The sequence below is a fragment of the Scyliorhinus canicula genome, chromosome 9, assembly GCF_902713615.1.
Source record: "Scyliorhinus canicula chromosome 9, sScyCan1.1, whole genome shotgun sequence".
NCBI classification, from domain to species: domain Eukaryota; kingdom Metazoa; phylum Chordata; class Chondrichthyes; order Carcharhiniformes; family Scyliorhinidae; genus Scyliorhinus; species Scyliorhinus canicula.
Window position 1 is genome coordinate 145,898,027 of NC_052154.1, and position 18,849 is coordinate 145,916,875.

The following is an 18,849-nucleotide window of genomic DNA, read 5'->3' on the forward strand; positions in this document are numbered from 1 at the left end:
AGGGAGAGGGGGCGGCATGGAAAAGACTAGAGGCGGCGTCTTGTGTAGGTACTAGCCTGGGGGCACTGGTGACTGCACCGTTGCCACTTCCGCCGACGCGGTATACCACGAGCCTGGTGGTGGCGGCGACACTGAGGATTTGTGGGCAATGGAGACAGCATAGGGGGGAGACGGGGGTCTCAGTCTGGTCCCCGATACGAAACAACCATAGGTTTGCTCCGGGCAGGTAGATGGTGGGATCCGAAGCTGGCACTGGGCGGGAATTAGAAGGATGGGGGATTTGGAGGGCGCTGGAGGAGAAACTTGGGTTACCCCTGGGAAATGCATTCAGGTATATGCAGGTTTGGGTGTTCGTCAGGAGGCAGGTAGGGGAATTCCCGCTGCTGCCTGCCCGAAGGATACAGGACAGGGTGATCTCGGGCGTGTGGGTCAGAGAGGGTAAGATCTCGGAGATATACCAGGAGCTGCAGGAGGTGGAGGAAGCCTCGGTGGAGGAGCTGAAGGGCAAGTGGGAAGAGGAGCTGGGTGAGGAGCTGGATGAGGGCCTATGGGCTGCCCCTGGGCAGGGTCAATTACATAGAACATAGAACAGTACAGCACAGAACAGGCCCTTCGGCCCCCGAGCAATGATCACCCTACTCAAATCCACGTATCCACCCTATACCCGTAACCCAACAACTCCCCCCCACCCCCACAAGATGCTGCCTCATCTTGCGCCAGGCTCAGCCTGATCCAGTTTAAAGTGGTACACAGGGCACATATGACAGGGGCGAGGATGAGTAAATTGTTTGGGGTGGAGGACAGATGTGTGAGGTGTTCGGGGAGTCCAGCAAACCACGCCCATATGTTCTGGGTGTGCCAGGCGCTTGCGGAGTTCTGAAAGGGCTTTGCAAAGGTTCTGTCCAAGGTCTTGGAAACTCGGGTAAAACCAAGTTGGGAGATAGCGATATTTGGGGTATCTGAGGATCTGGGAGTGCAGGAGTTGAAAGACGCCGCAGTTCTGGCCTTTGCCTCCTTGGTAGCCTGGAGAAGGCTCTTGTTAATGTGGAGGGACGCGAAGCCCCCAAGTGTAGAGGCTTGGGTCAACGACATGGCGGGGTTTCTTAAGTTGGAGAAGATAAAGTTTGCCTTGGGAGGGTCCTTGCAGGGGTTCACCAGGCGGTGGCAACCGTTTTTTGACTTTCTTGCGGAACGTTAGGTGGAGGTCAACAGCAGCAGCAACTCAGGGGAGGGGGGGGGGGGCTGATTTATTTTCCTTTTTGAAAGGGGTGCTTGCCCTATTTTGTTTTGAGTTGAGTGTTAATTTGTTAAACTGTTTATCGTTTAGAGGGTTAAGTTGTTCTGTTTGGTTGGCATGTTGCCCTTTTTCCTTTGTAATATTTTCCTTTTTGGAGTGTTTTGTAAAATTATTGAAAAACTTTGAATAAATATATTTTTTAAAAAAAGATCATGATTTTCTGCAATTCGTAGAGTTCATAGAATTTACAGTGCTGAAGGAGGCCATTCGGCCCATTGAGTCTGCACCGGCCCTTGGAAAGAGCACCCTACCCTAGCACACACCTCCACCCTATCTCCGTAACACAGTAACTCCACTCAACCTTTTTGGATACTAAGGGCAATTTAGCATGGCCAATCCACCTAACCCGTACATCTTTGGACTGTGGGAGGAAACCCGCGCACACACGGGGAGAACGTGCAGACCCCCACAGACAGTTACCCAAGCCAGGAATCGAACCTTGGGCCCTGGAGCTGTGAAACAACTGTGCTAACCACTATGCTACTGTGCTGCCAGTTCAAGTACCAAAGAGAAATTTAGAAATGGTTAGGAAAGAGCGTTTTTAACAGTTTGGAAATGATTCCCCAAATGTCTCCTGGTGGATAATGTAAAAAACATTAAAGGTTCAAAATGAACTGTTTTGTCCACATTCGTTGTGGCATCATGGCAGTCTCATGGAGCTTTCATAACATCATCATGCAAACAAATTCAGGTTTGGATTTGAAGATACCAGTATCAACGATCTAAATCCAAAACAAACCCAGGAGCATTTCACTTCTGAGCTTGATTGCTGGTGTGTATATGAACTATATGAGAGATTAGAGATGAAAGTTGGCCGTTACAAATGAATCACAAAACGGCGTCTTGTGAGGGTACGAGTCTGGAGGCGCTGGCAACGGGAGGCGCTCCCTCCAACGAGGTATACCGTGAGCCCGGTGGTGGCGGCTACCCTCAAAATCTGGGGGCAGTGGAGGTTGCACAGGGGGGTGTTGGGGGCCTCAGTGTGGACCCCAATACGGGGAAACCATCAGTTTGTCCCGGGGAGGATAGATGGAGGGTTTGCGGGGTGGCACAGGGCAGGGATAAGGAGGTTGGGGGACCTGTTCGTGGATGGGAAGTTCGCGAGCCTGGAGGAGAGGTACGAGCTCCCTCGGGAAACGCCTTTAGGTACCTACAGGTAAGGTCGTTTGTTAGGCGGCAAGTGGTAGGATTTCCGTTGCTGTCGCCACGCACGGTACAGGATTGGGTGCTCTCGGGATGTGGGTTAGAGAGGGGAAGATTTCGGCAATATACCAGGTGATGCAGGAGGAAGAGGAGGCCTCGGTGGAGGAGCTGAAAGGTAAGTGGGAGGAGGAGCTAGGGGAGGTGATCGAGCAGGGGACTAGATGCCCTAGGGAGAATCAACTCTTCCTCCTCATTTGCAAGGCTCAGCCTCATACAGTTCAAGGTGTTGCATAGGGCACACATGACCAGTACAAGGATGAGCCGGTTTTTTGGGGGGGAGGACAGGTGTGTTAGGTGCTCAGGGAGCCCAGCAAACCACACCCATATGTTCTAGGCATGCCCAGCGCTGGAGGAATTTTGGAAGGGAGTAGCGAGGACGGTGTCGAGGGTGGTAGGGTTCAGGATCAAACCGGGCTGGGGGTTCGCAATATTTGGGGTTGCAGAGGAGCCGGGAGTGCAGGAGGCGAAAGAGGCCGGTATTCTGGCCTTTGCATCCCTGGTAGACCGGCGGAGGATTCTTCTTCAGTGGAGGGATGCGAGGCCCCCAAACATTGAGGCCTGGATCAATGAAATGGCGGGGTTTATCAAATTGGAAAGGGTGAAATGTGCTTTGAGGGGATCGGTACAGGGGTTTTTCAAGTGGCGGCAACCGTTCCTAGACTTCCTGGCAGAACGGTAGACAATGGTCAGTGGCAGCAGCAACCGGGGGGGGGGGGGGCGTTTTACTTCAGTTTTGTTTCTATATATTGGAGGTTTTGTCTGGGTGTATATATTTGCTATGTGTTTGGGCGGGTGTTAATTTATTATTTTTGTTACTGAGTTTCCTTTACATTTTTTGCATTTTGTACTTTATATTTTTGTTGTTAATATTCTGTGAAAACTTTAATAGAAATTATTTTTAAAAGAAAACAAATGAATCACAAAATGTTGAGATCCCAGTAGAATGGGGATAATTACTAAAATATCTGTTCAAAAATAGGAGAAATCTACAGATCCAACAATCTTGTATCGGCATCTGGTAGAATGATGACATTGATTATCAGGAACAAAATTGGATATTACCTGTAATCTAGTAAGTAACAGCCATGGCTTCAGAAAGAGTAGATTTTACCTAACTAATCACTTTGCCTTTTTAAATGAACATGACCTCCCAAGTGGAAAGTGTAAATGCAAATTACAGTATCTTTAGATTTCCAAAAAACCTTTGATAAAATTCCTCATGGAAGACTACTACTGAAACTGAACGCAGTGGGAATTGGAGATAAACCTTTGTGTGAAAATGGAGCTGGTTAATGGGAATAACGCATCAGGTACTTATTAGATGAGTGATGCAATGATTGGGGGGGAAAACACAGAGTAACGCACTCCAGAGATTAGTTCATTATCCCCACTGTTGTTGTTCTGTGTTAATTAAATTCCGAATATCAATGCTAACTGATCAGACCTGCAGATGATGTTAACTTGTGTATATGCAGATTAGATGAGGTAGCTAAGTACTTTCAATGGTGTTGCAGAAACTACAAATGGGTAATTTATTGCAGGTGAGATTTGGTACAGGCCACTTGAGTTGTCTGAGAAGTCAAGGAGGTTCATCAGGTAGCATGTAGCCTTTTTGAAGTTACAATGACTGCCGTTTACTAGGTTGTTGACATATGGATAGTCTTAAATTTACTACTGATAATTGACAGTTCACTTAATTACTGGCATTTTATTTTATTAATTTGTCTCTTAACTGATAATAGTCATGATTAAGCAACAGAATGACGATTGAACCTTTCTGAAATGGTGTTTACTTTGAAAGTTTGCTCCTAACCCTGAAGCTGAAATGTTGAGTGATCCCACTCTTTGGCCCAGCCATGGCATGGCAAGGATTAAGGGTGAGCATCTGTTTTTTGGTATCCCTGCACTGGGGACCCAGAGAGCAGCTGTTCTGGTAAATGTGACAGGATGTCATGAACATTCATTCTCTCCTGCTTTAGGAAGCCAAGATCAAGGCTTTACCGTTTCGAGAGAAGCCAAATTTAATTTTCAGTGGACTTTTATTTATGCTTTGGGGACTTCTACAATTCTGGCTATTTGTAATTATTCCTACCAGCTTGACGTTAGCTTCATTCTAATTTTCATCACCACGGATGCTCGGATTGTTACTGATATTTAGGGGACACAGTCTATAAATCCATCAATTTCAATTTTTTATTCAAAGCTTTATGATTATGCTTTGTATTTATTCTCCTGTTCTGAGATCTCTGAACATTCCAGAATGACATTGATATTGATGATGAGCCAAATGGCGTCCTCCTGTGCTGCGTCATTCTATTACACAATACATTGAGAACCTGAATCTCAACTCAGACAAGCATTTTCATCCTCATATCTGTGACCTATATGTAAGCGTAAATGTCAAGAGATTTTACTTTATGGGGATGATTCTCCAGTCACGTTGTGTAAAATGGGGTGGGGCCTGAAAGTGGGGACATGAATCTGGGAGGCCATGAAGAGAGGGGTGGCATTTGGTTACCCATAGCGAGGTGTCTCACCTGAGGGAGGTACAGGCATTGGGGGGGGATGATGCTGGCGAGAATTGTGGGGGGTAGGGGTAGTGCCTTTGTGGGGGTACCGAGGGTGCCTTAAGGGAGACCCATTGGGAGGGTCCAGATCCTGGCGATCCTTGCTGGGGGATGGGGGTGGTGACACTGAGGCTCCAATGCTGGTGAGGATGGTGGTGAGGGAAGGAATCACTGAAGCCCTGATGCTGGGGAGGATGGTGTTGGGAGAGTTGGGGGCGGGGGGGGGGGGGGGGGGGTGGAGAAGCTCTGATGCCCCGATGTTGGTGGGATGGGGGCTTTTACTGAGACATTGAGATTGGGGTACCCTTTTTGAGGCTGGGCTTTCTGCCATGTTTAGGCCCAACCCCTCTCTGTGCAAGCACCGAGAAAAATGCAGCTAAAGACACTCGCTCGGAGACTTTGTTCCCTTTGGGAGAATCGCGCCCAACACTTGGCACAGGCAGTGAATTCCAGACACTCACTACTATCTGGGTGAAAAGCTTTTGCCTCAGGTCGTCTTAAATCTCCTACCAATCGCCTTAGATCACTGCTCCTCGATAATTAATATAAATTAAGCGGAAATGTTTGCTGTGGAAATTAGGGTTATAATCTATCACTGATGCACACATGCATTTAGTGTGAATCAGCAACTTTTTGCATATTGTAGATTCCTTTCCCTTCACTGATGTTACAAGATGGACCAAGATTAATCTTTTCCCTCTTTATTCTCCTCCTCTTTATGCTGTATCACAATTACATCTTCTCTCCCACAGAGTTAGCTTCCTTGTGTATGCTGATCGTATGCAGTTTTACATCTCCACCACTTATTTTGCTCCTATGGTCACTTTCTTGCCCATGTATTACAAAAGGTTGGATTTTCCACCGGGTGCCGCTAGTAGCGGAGTTCCAAACAGCGTTAAGTGCTTTCCATTCATCTCCCTTCATGCTTGAGTGACTTTGAAGTAGTCAGCATTGAAACTAACAGAGCACATAACACTGTTTGATGTGGTCCAGGAACTTGATGTTTATAAACTTTGGTTAGTTTCACAGTTGACCACTTCAAAGTTACTCGACCCTGAAGGGAGATGAATGGAACAATGCTGACAGCTTTATGTGTTTGAAAGCTATCCATCACAGCCTAGTAAAATCAGTGTCAAAGAGAAGGCTTGCAGATCCAAGGATCTGAGGGAGTTTAAACCCAGCTGACTGGTTTTCTCTTTCCAGAAATTGACAGATTCTGCTTCCTGTGCCTGAGCCAACAGGTGTCTTGCCCAAGCGTGGTTTAAAGCAGTGATCTTTTTCCACTGCCTCTGTCTGGTCTTCTCTCTAGCTTCCAGTCACAGGTCTCACTTCTTGGGGTGGATGGTATGGTGGGGGTGGCTCGGGTACACCCATACTGGGAGGGGGGGTACTCCTAAAATCCAGTGGTTGGGAGAGGGGCTGAATTGCGTAGAGAGGGGCCCAGCCGCGGGACCTTCCTTTCAAGCCGCCTGCTCAAAATGATGGCCTGATAGCAGGATTCCCTACTGGGTTTTTGCATGGCAAGGATTGGGAATCACTTCCTGATTTGCGCTCCCATCGGTACCTCTGGCAGGAGAACATTGTCTCTCAAACGGAGAATCCTGCCCAAATTCAACAGCAGGACTTGAGCCGTGGTTTCTGATATTGACCATCAACGTTGGGCTGGATTCTTTCGGCCATTGCAAGAGCACCACGGGCGAGACGCCGACAATGGGAAAATCCATTGGCCTTGGGCGGGATTCTCCGGTCGCCGGGTGAACGCGGACAGAGAATCCCGCCCATTGCTTCTTTGGTGCATGCAGCCCCCTCCTGGTCCCTGCAAAATTTCTACCTCCAAAAGATTAGATCCATAAAAAAGTTACGGTGCAGAAAGAGGCCATTCAGCCCATCGTGCCAGCGCCAGCCAAAAAGAGAAAAAAGAAATTTGAGTCTTATTTTTATCCTACTTTCTAGCACCTGGTCTCCAGCCTTGCAGGTTACAGCACTTCAGATTCAGATCCCGGTACATTTTCAATGAGTTGAGCATTTCAGCGTCAACCTTCAACTGAGGCAGTGAATTCCAGACACTCGCCACCATCTGCCTGAAAAAGTTTTCATTGTCTTCTCAAATCTGTGGCCAGTCACCTTCAAACAATGTTCTCTAATTAACCCCCAGCCAGGGGAAACCAGCTTTTCCTGTCTGCACTGTTTTGGCCACTCATAATTTTGTACACCTCAATTAGGTCACTCCTTAGCCACCCCTGTTCTAAGGAAAACAACTTTAGCCTACCTCTCCTCAAAGCTGCAATTTTCAAGCCCTGGCAACATTTTCGTCAATCTCCTCTGCACTCTCTCCAGAGCAATTATGTAATTCCTGTAATGTGGTGACCAGCATTGTACACAAAACCTAAGCTCTGGCCTAACCATCATTTTATACAGTTCCATCAATGCATCTCTACTTTTGATTTCAATATCTGGCCTAAATGAAAGAAAGTATTCCATATGCCCGATACGGTCTTTGACCCACTATGATCCACAAATGTCCAGTATCAAGCGCAGTCTTAATGTCTCCAAAATACTTTCAGCCATTTTTGTACCTGAAGACTCAATTATTCCAAAGTCAGCTTGCTGGGATTTCTTTATTCACACACCATAAACTCTTGTCCAAAATACAGCTACTCATATGCTGTCTCTCAATCCCCAGTAAGAAGTCTCACAACACCAGGTTAAAGTAAACAGGTTTATTTGAAATCACAAGATTTCGGAGCGCTGCTCCTTCATCAGGTAAAGCACCAACAACTGCCAATCTCCAGGCGCAGTTGACTTCACCCTCGACAACCAGTTCTTCACCAAACACATGGAACAGCCATGTGGACCAAGTTCGCACCTGAATGCACCAACATCTTCATGTACAAGTTCAAGCATGACCTCTTTGTTGCATGGAACCTTCAACGATATTTTCTTCCTTTGGACTCACGGCGAAGAATTACTGAAACGACTACATGATGACATTAACAAGTTCCATCCCACCATCAGACTCGCCGTGGACCACTCTCCAGATTGGGTTGCATTCTTGGACACACGCATCTCCATCAAGGACAGGCACCTTAGCACATCACTCTACTGCAAGCCCATGGATAACCTCACAATGCTCCACTTCTCCAGCTTTCGCACTAAATACTTCAAAGAAGCCATCCCCTATGGACAAGCCCTCAGTGTACACAGGATCTGCTCGGTCTAGGAAGAACACAATAGACACTGAAAGATGCCCTCGTAAGAATGGGATATGGCATTCGACTCATCGATCGACAGTTCCGATGTGCCACAGCGAAAAACCACCTCAACTTCCTCAGAAGACGAACGTGGGACACAACCGATGGAGTACCCTTTGTCACCAGGTACTTCCCCAGAGTGGAGAAACTACAACATCATCTTCGGTGCTTTCAACAGGTCATCAATGACGACGATATCTCACCATGGCCATCCCCACTACTTGCCTTCAAACAACCGCCTAACCTCATTGTTTACAGCAAACTACCTAGCCTTCAGGAGAACAGTGACCACGACACAACAACTCTGCCATTGAAACCTCTGCAAGACATGCCGCATCACCAACATGGATAGTACCATCACACGTCAGAACACCACCCACCAGGTAAACGGTACATACTGATACGACTCGGCGAACATTGTCTGCCTCATACGCTGCAAGAAAGGATGTCCCAAGGCGTGGTACCTCGGCGAGACCATGCAGAGTATGACAACGGATGAACGGACACTGCTTGACAATCGCAAGGCAAGAATAGTCGGGAAACACTTCCAACAGTCAAGGACGTTCAGCCTCCGATCTTCGGGTAAAGATTCTCCAAGGAGACCTTCAAGATACACAACGCAGAATCGCCGAGCAGAAATCCAAATTCCACGCACATTAGGATGGCCTCAAACGGGAGCTCTGGTTCATGCTCCATTACATGCAACCCCACTATAATGCCCGGGTTTGCAGAATCCTACTAACTCCCCTGGCTTGAGACAATTCACCCCTCGATTACCTGTGATTATCACTCACTCCACTCACGCTCATTAAAAAACAAATGAAGCACTTTACCTGATGAAGGAGCAGCGCTCCAAAGCGTGTGATTTCAAATTAACCTGTTGGACTTTAACCTAGTGCTGTGAGATTTTTTTTTTACTGTGCATACCCCAGTCCAGCTTCGGAATCTCCACATCACCACAATCCCCAATCATACATAGCTGACATACCTGACTCCCTGAAGTTTAAATTTAAAACTTATGTCCTCATCTTCAAATCTCTACATGACCTCATGTTACCATACCCCTGTAACCTCTCCCAGCCTTTCTCTCTCATATCTTCTGTCTTTGAAGTTTGGGCTTCTGTGCATTTCACAACCTGTACACCAATTACATAGCTTACCTTGTTCTTTGGAACTCTCTATCAAGGATGACCACTTATCCTAATCTAAGATAAACCTAACCTACACCCCTTCAATTTACTGCTGTCCATGTGCCTGTCCAAGAGTCACTTAAATGTCCCAAATGACTGACTCCACCACCTCCGCTGGCAGTGCATTCCACGCACCCACCACTCTGTAAAGAAACAACCTCTGACATCTGCCCTAAACATTTTGTACTTTTGAAGGTCTGATGTAAGTACATTTTTTTTCTTTCATCTGATTTTGGTGGTATCCATGTGGTGGTCAGGAAAATGGAAATGTGCCAAAAGCTATTTAATATTAATTTGAACCAGAAGAGTAGGCAGACATGTCTTTGCTTTGGCAAGGTAACATTTCCTCAGTGGTACAGTCCAAGCCAGCTGAGATTGTCTGCGCATTTCAAGGAGTAGGATTTGAACAACACCTTCAAATTCAAAGACAAGCGGATTGTCAAGCTGATGTTGATATCTATACTGACCTAGAATAGCATCAGATAAAGTGCATTTTTTGTTAAATCCATAAATCTACAATCTAAATCTAAAAATATTAATTGATCAATAACGTTTTTGACAAAAGCTTCTGACATCTCAGCCCAATACCTGGGTGATCATTAGAAAAATTCCAGAAGTACTACCAAGAGATTTGGATTACTAATGCTGATGGCAAATTCCCATTTCTGAGTAAATACAAGTAAAATGGTTTAACAGCTGTTGCTGTAATTCACTGATATTTGTCCAATGTTTAAATTTCATTAGACTCGTGTGGCTGACAGTGCTGTAATGACATTTAGTGGGTGTGAAAGGTTAGTCAGCATATTTTCAAACTTTATAAAATACTTGCCAAACACAAAAGACAGAGGGGGCAAGATTTTTCATTTAGATTTAACCTCATAGTATTAATGTACATTAAAGTAGGACTTCAAACAATGTAACTTGAAAATGAAATGTGCACCTTGTTTAAACTCTGTTTATTGTCCAACAGCAGCACTTCAGTGATTGCAATTAATACTGTTAGATCTAGAAAATTATTGCAGAAAAGCTCCTGCCAACTTATGGAGGCTAGGAGAAAATATTTACCTGGAAGTTCATTATTACAGTGCAAATTGCACTTTCTATCTTCTAATGTGCAGAGCTGTATCGATATAACTACAGGGGAGTATGGCAGTAAACACTTCAACCTAGATGCTTGTAGAAGGCAGCTGAACAATGATTGAATAAAAGTAAACATGTTGGAACCATATACAAAGTTGAATACAGATATGCGGTTCAGTGTGTCTTTCTTACTGTGCTTAATACAAGAAAGTATGTGGTTAGTTGAAAATGGTTACAAGCAGTAATCTAATTGAGTTCAGACGAAATCATTACTGCCAAGAGTGAAGCTCAATTAGTTTATCATCTACTCTACTGAATTCCAAGATGCGATTACCATTTTAAAGACGTCCCCTAGTTTGTGTGTGTTTTTAAAATGTATATTGTTTCCACTTTATATGCAAATGTTATGTGTAAATGTTGAAATTTTGATATTTCATGTCCTTAATGTGTGACAATGCTGATACAAGAGCATTAGTGATATAATTACTTTGCGTTTATCATGGTATTATCCGCAGTTTGTTAATGGAAAGTTTTATGTCTGGTCTGTGTGTGTTTCACTGAGATGGTAGAGTCTCTGAAAACTGCAAAGATAGTAGGAGTGTTTTCAGGATTCATCCACACCCAACAAAGAGTTGATGCTCAATGAAATTATGAATACCATTTTGAAATTAGATATTTGATCAAGTTTATCCTTTTCATTAAGTAACAGAATTTTCTTTTTTTAGCACATTGTTTTAATTGTTGTGATGAGATCTTGTTTCACTGTATCTTGAACTCTACTTATTGGCAATTACTGCTGGGATAAACATTGTACACTCTCTTTCATTAGATTTAAACGCTCTCAAATTTGTCCTTCGTCACTGCCAGGCTTAAATGCTACCTCTGCTTTCCAAAATTCTCTTAGCATTGTAGTATGGTGTATCATAAAGTTGAAATCGGAGGCTTAATTACATTAAGACTAATAACACAGCAGAACCTATTGAATTCACAGTGGATCACATCACTTTTATCCTGTATTAAATGAGCTAAGCAACACAAACAGAATAATCAACATACTATTTGGCTGTCATCTGCAGTGTAGAGACTAGAGATCACAAGGAGCTTTCCCTTGCTACAGTGATAGCCTTTTTATTTTAGACTCCCATCTGGGAGGCCTTGAGCACATTATCATACTGAACGCAGGGTTTTGTGTAATCTGCTTAGTGGCACTGCAGTCCAGATCCTTCATTGCATATTTTGCAATTTATAATTTAAATGAGAACACTGTTCTGACAGGCTTTGAAATTTATTAAAACTCTTTTGTGCATATGCTTTTGTTCTTGTCTAATAGGCTCAGCATATTTTGGATGCTCAAGTGAAATGATTAATTTTTATTCATGAGTTTTGAAGTCTAGGGATTAAATGTGGATAGATATTGCTGTTCTCGTTTATGAGTATGAGACGAGAGGTGTTTTTTGTTAAATAAGGAGGAAAGAAAACAGTAGCTTCCCTGTCATAAGTGATATGTAACAGGAATATAATTCTATTACATAATGTCTTGGATTGAGACATTTGGAGGCTTATTTGTCCAATTTTGTAAGCTGTCATGTATTTCTACTGTTTGTGGACTTTTTGGCTGTGCATGAAAGTATTAGTATCAGTGTTAAAAGTGAAGAACGAAATTTGATCAATCGTAAGAAAACATTTCATTTCAAATAGATTGAACTTTAACAGAAAATAGTATAACAGAAAATAGTAAAACAATGTAATTTAACTGAAGTAATTAAACTGAAATGAATCAATCATATTCAGTATTTCATGTATGTATGTTTATTTATGTATGATAAGCTTCCTGTTTCTTATAGTCACAATTTCAATCAACAATTTATCAATTTTTCTCATTTTCAGACTTTTCCTTTTGTGAGCGCCATCTCCTGATAAGGAGGATAAAAAAATCATCCCATATTAATATTGCACATATTCTTGCGTATGATCTCTAGATAGTCAGTGTCACTGCAGTCATTGATATCTGAAAACACCCCACAGAAGAGGGACCTATGCCATTGAGTACAAAGGTAATGGGCTTGCCTTTCATAGAATAGAATCATAAAATCCCTCCAGTGCAGAAGGAGGCCATTTGGCCTATTGAGTCTGCACCGATGCTCTGAAAGAGCAGCTTACCTTGGCCCACTTTCCCACCCCACTTCCATAACCTTTGGACACCAAGGGGCAATTTATCATGGCCAACCTGCCTAACATGCACATCTTTAAACTGTGGGAGGAAACGGGTGCAACCGGAGAAAACTCTCACTGACACGAGGAGAATGTACAAACTTCTCAGTCATCAAAGGGTGGAATCGAACCTGGCTTCCTGGCGCTGTCAGGCAGCAGTGCAACCGCTGTGCCACCTGTTTCCTCCCAATATATTTGATGTAAAATACATTTATTAAAAGCGTGTCCTTAAATTGCTTCTTATTGAAGAACATGCTCCCATATTCTTTACTACAGTCTTGGGTTAGACGATTTGTGCCAATTATTTGAGTTGAAGCCACTCGTGTATCACAACCTTGAAATTACCGTTAACAACCATCATTAATAAAGTTGAGATGTCAATGTTTTCTTTCTTCAAAGCTATGTTGGACTCAATTTAAAGAGAATTTTATTTTAAAAATAAACTAATCCCATTGAGGGGAAAAATTGAGAATCGTAGTTATCACAGAATTTACAGTGCAGAAGGAGGCCATTTGGCCCATCAAGTCTGCACTGGTCCCTGAAAGAGCACTTTACCTAAGCCCACACCTCCACCTTACTCCCGGAACCCAGCAATCCCACCTAACCTTTGGACACTACAGGGAAATTTACATGACCAATCCACCTAACCCGCACATCTTTGGATGGTTGGAGGAAACCGGAGCACCCGGAGGAAACCCACGCAGACACTGGGAGAATGTGCAGATTCCGCACAGATAGTGACCCAAGTCGGGAATCAAACCTGGCGCTGTGAAACAACTGTGCTAATCACTGTGCTAATATTTTATTTGAATTAATTTTATGAGGAAAATTATTGATTAACATAGCTATATCCAAATCAAAACTGCACTGCAAAGAGGCCATTAACTTTATAAAGAAAAATAATTAATCTTGTTACATGAACTTTCAAATATTTTCTGTTCAATCTTAATCAACATTTGCTTTTCATGTTTTCTGCTGTTTATCAGATTGCTTAAAATGTCCTCATAGAATATAAATAATAATTTTATTGGATTCTTTTGAGAAGAATTTCATTAAAAAATTTCCCCTGCTTGAAATTAAGTGTGAGGACAGTTTTTTTTAATGAATATTTGCAATTTAGGAATAACGCAGATGTTCTGGTTAATCGGAGAGCTCATTGATTTCTCTGTACTATTGTGTACACAGTCACTTGTAATCCTCTGTAAGGTCAGACCAGGTGTAAATTTCTAGCAAATCTGTGTGCATCTAAATTGCAATTAGAATGATACAGTGAAAGAATAAAGGAGAACAATGCCCTAGTTTGCAAAAGAGCTGTCAGTAACACAGATGTAATGGGAGATAAATTAAAGCTTGAAATGATCAACTAATTTATGTGAATCCTTGTCATTTCTACCAGAAAGAAAAATGCTTTTTTAGTATGGAGTAAAGCCTGGCCATACAAAACAAGGCAAGTACATATGGATAGTCCCTTGATATCGTTCACTTGCCGTGTAATCTTATTATGCAAAGTTCTAATCTTCACCTAGAATGAATGCCCCTGGGTCACCATATAGTCATATCGGGGTTTTTGGGGTCATGCTTTGTGATCCTTAACTTATTCTTCCCAGTAGAGCTGGGATTTGAAAGCATCCCCAGACACTGACAAAAATCAGCCAGAACCTGCTGCAATGTTTGGAAGATGAGACCAACATGAGGTCCCTGGTAGGATTAAAGTTGATTTGTAGCTGCAGGATTTTCTAACAGATGTATTATTGGACAGGGAATAGAGGCCACCGGCACAGTGAAATTGGATCACATTTGCCATTCTCACTGCATCCACTGGTTGCTAAAGCAGCAGCTGCATGTGGATTTTGCTTCTTTAAGGTGAAGCGACTTGCAAGTCATTTTGAAGGAATGAGATGAAAGCAGCTTTGGTGATATTTCTGCTGCCTGTAAGATTTAGTGGCAATGTAATGCGATTATTGATAAACACCTTCAATGTTGGGAACCACCTGGCAATATCACTGCTCAGCCCTGGGAAGTAATCCTTTCCCACCTCTTTACTCTCAGTTGGGGAGTCAAAGTGATTTCTTCTATTTTGCACTGAATAGTAAATGTAAACTGAGATGGTTTCAGTAAATAATGAATTTAGACCAGGAGCGTAAGATCTATACTTTAAGTTATGAGCATTTTTACTAATATGTCCCAAAAAGGTTTGCTTGATTTATTAAAAAATGCAGTATAGTGCATTACAAGCAATAAATAAAAATATTTTTGTGCATAATCTATTTCTTCATTTATTTTTTAAACTTGGAACATGGAAGGCATCAGATATTAGGGGCTGGTTTAAGCACACCGGTCTAAAGAGCTGGCTTTTAAAGCAGACCAAGGCAGAACAAGACCAGCAGCACGGTTCAATTCCCGTACTAGTCTCCCCGAACAGGCGCCACAATGTGACGGCTAGGGGCTTTTCACAGTAACTTCATTGAAGCCTACTTGTGACAATAAGCGATTTTCGTTTCATTTTCATATCATGCATGAAAAATGTACTCTCCTCTTCCCCAAGAACTGTATTTTGTCAAGTATTCCTTTTTAGTGTAGATCCTTCTGAGTAAGGCTTTGTTTGAGTCGAAAAATTATCAACTGAATGTAGCATTTTGCAAAATTCATATTCTGCAGCTGGATAATCAGTTTAACTGTATCTCCACGTGAAAGTAGGCCATTCAGCCCCTGAACCTATTTCCGCATTTGGCAATACCATGTCTCTCCTATCTCTGCTACCTCTTCCTGCAGTACCCTGCCCACCTCCCCCAAAATCTCTGTATACAGTAGATAATTTGAAAGGTTCAAAACCCTTGAAGAAATTTCTCCTCACCTCGGTCATCAATGGCCGATCCCTTATTCTGCGAATCATAGCAATTTATGGCTCAGAAGGGGGCATTTAGCGCATTATGTCTCTGATGACTAATAGTTATCGAGCCTAATCCCACGTTCCATTAGTTATGGAGCATATCTTAAGTTCTTCAGGTGCATATCTAAGTACTCTTTAAATGCTATATGAGGGTTTTTGCGTCTATGTCCCTTTCAGGCAGTGAGTTCCAGACCTTCACCACCCTCTGGGTGAAAATAATTCTCCTGTGCTCCCCTCTAGTCCTTAACCAATTACTTTAAATCTATGTTCCTGGTTATTGGCTCTGCAAAAGGAAATAAGCCGTTCCTGTGCACTTTATTTCAACCCTTCATAATTTTATACGCCTCAATTAAATCTTCCCTCAGTCTCTTCTGTTGCAAACAAAATGACCCAAAATCTTCCTTCAGTATCTTCTGTTTTGAAGAAAATAACCCTAGTCTATCCATCTTTTCTGTGTTGCTAAAATTCTCAATTCCTAGCAACATCCTTGTAACCTCCTCTGTATCCTTTTCTGTTTGATCGCATCCTTCCTGTATTGCAGTGACCAGAATTTTATGTAGTTTTCCAGCTATGCTCTAACTCGTGTTTTATACAATTCCAACATAGTGGGTTGGATTCTCAGCTGGCGTGATTCTCCGTCGCGCATCCACGCCTGGGGATTTCCTGATGGCGTGGGGCTGCCCACAATGGGAAACCCTATTGGCTGACTGGCGGGACGGAGAATCCCGCCTACTTTCTCTGCCCTTTCCTTCATCATCCTAGGCATAGAATGTTTCTGCATGACATCTTAACCACTATCTACCTGTCCTGTTACCTTTAGGAATCAGTGGACATGACTCCAAGGTTGCTCAGTTCCTCTATATTTCTCAACATCTGAACATTTAATTGGTACTCTCTCGCTCTGTTTTCACTGCACAAATGCATTACTTCACACTTCAGGAATGAATTCTATTTGCCACTTTCCTGACTGGTCCATTGACATCTTCCTGCAATTGACAGCTTTCGTCCTCTCTATCAACTGCGCAGCCAATTTTGCTTTTATTCAAAATTTCACGCAAGCACTTTCCATGCTCCTCCAGGCTTTCTGCAGTATTGAACACTCGGTAGCTGACAAACTTCTACTTTTTTTGACTTTTCTATCCTTGACATTTAGGGGGCTCTAGATTCGAGAGACCCACCCTTTTGTTAGGAATATATTTGTTCTTAACCCTCACTCATCACCTCCTTGATTTACCTTCAAGGTGCTGCTTCCATCCCATTTTTGCTAAATCACATCTCCGCTCAGTAAAAGTGGCCTTTCCCCAATAGAGGACTTGTCCTTATCCATAACTACATTGAACCTAACTAAATCATGATCCAAATGCTGTACTACTGATGCCTCTTCCGCCAATTGGGTGAGATTTTCCAGCCTTTCACACTGGCAGAACCTTTCAGTCCCGCCGACGAAGTGCCACTGCCACGGATTTCTCGGCAGAGAAGGGTGCGTTCAACAGGAAGCCCCATTGACAACCAGACGATCCTGCTGTCAGCCAATGGTGGCCCACCTCCTGTGGCATGTTGCTTATGAAATCCCGCCCGTTTAGTTTCATTTACTAAAACTAAGTCCAGAACTACCCCTTCTCTTGTAGGAGTTTCCAAGTGCTGACTAAAAATGTTTTCCGAGTACATTTTAAGAATTCCATACCCTCGATACCTTTTACAGTGATTTTATCTCAGTTAACATTAGAGCATTTGAAATACCCTACTATTACTACAATATTGATTTTGCTCTTCACAAATTTCCGTACACATTTGCTTTTCTATCTGCCTCTCTGACTGTTTGGAGGTCTATAGTACAATCCTGGCAGTATGATTGACTCTTTTTTTTGTTCTTCAGTTCAACTCATGTGGTGATCCTTCTAGCATATCAGCCCCCTCACAGCTATAATTGTTCCTCTAACCAATATTGTGACCCCGTTATTTTTAATTACCCTTTCTATTTTGGCTGAAAATGCCGTAACCAGTATTATGAGCTGCTATTCCTTCCCTTCTTTAAGCCATGTTTCAGTTAACGCTGCAATTTACTTTCAAGTGTCAGTTTGAGCCCTCCGCTCATTTACCTTACCATTAGACTCCTAACTGTGAATATATTCCATAAAGCATTGCCTAACTTCTATATGTTGCCAATTTCTGGCCTTTGTTTCTTCTGTGTTCCATACTCACATGAGTTCTCAACAGCAGGAGTAAAAATCTTCGTGAATATTCATCCTGGCCCTGTTGAGGCACAGAAACCCAAAATCTCATCCTCACTGCCCAGTCTGGTTGCTGCCCAGCCCAGCCCTCTCACTCTCGGCCCTGTGCCTGGTTGGCCTCTGGCTGTGGTAGAGTCACCCCGCTCCCGCTAACCGTTGATCCCTGATTCCTCCTGGTTGGCTGCTGTTGCTGGCTCTCTGGCCTGGTGACCTCTATTCTTTTGGGTTGGTTGCCCTTCCACTCTCCTCAGCCCTGGCATGGAGATTCGGAGTCGTCCTGCTGCTCCCCTCAATGGCCTTTCACCAGCGCCGCCTCCTTGCCTCGCGGAAGGCTTTGCAGCAGAGGCGGTCTTGCAATTTTGAGGCACACACCACCACCTCTCAGTATGGTTGAGCCCCGCAGTGCTGCACTGTGTGTTTCATTGCAAGTGTGCCTCTGCACTCGCCCATGCCATTGTACTGAAATGGACCATGACCTTTATCAATTCCACCCCCCGCATATCCCCCAACAGAATTTTCTGATGTGACAACATACCAAAACAACAGTAAAAAAGTGTGAATGCTGGTGATCTGAAACAAAAAGACACAATGCTGTAAATAATTAGCAAGTCGGGAAGCATCTCTGCAGAGAGAAACAGGTAGTCTGATGAAAGGTGGTGATCAACCTGAAGTGTTAACTCGAGAAAGATAGCATCCTGAATTCACATCTATTGTCGCAGAAAAGACTATTTGTTAGCTTAACTGTTGAACCCGCTTTCAATATTGCATTTTCTGAGACTTACAGTTATGGGGATGGGGATGTGTCGAGCAGAAGCATGGAAGGTGGCTCTCCTCCTAGGAAATCAAATTTAGGTAATTTTATCCAAAATAGCCCGCCGGAATGTGAGGAAAAAAGCATCCTCTTGTCCCCGTCTTCAACCTAGAAACAA

The 18,849-nt window shown here is 43.4% G+C and overlaps 1 protein-coding gene across 5 annotated transcripts in view; it reads left to right on the forward strand.

Annotated features, from left to right (window-relative positions):
• Positions 1-18,849, forward strand: part of immp1l (inner mitochondrial membrane peptidase subunit 1) — a 202,684-nt gene that overhangs the window by 59,882 nt on the left and 123,953 nt on the right. The window contains exon 3 of one of the 5 annotated variants that reach the window (XM_038807873.1): positions 14,196-14,246. The exons of the other annotated variants lie outside the window; for them this stretch is intronic. The gene's annotated coding sequence lies outside the window, so the exon portion shown is untranslated. The remainder of the gene's footprint in view (positions 1-14,195; positions 14,247-18,849) is intronic. 5 annotated transcript variants of the gene reach the window in all.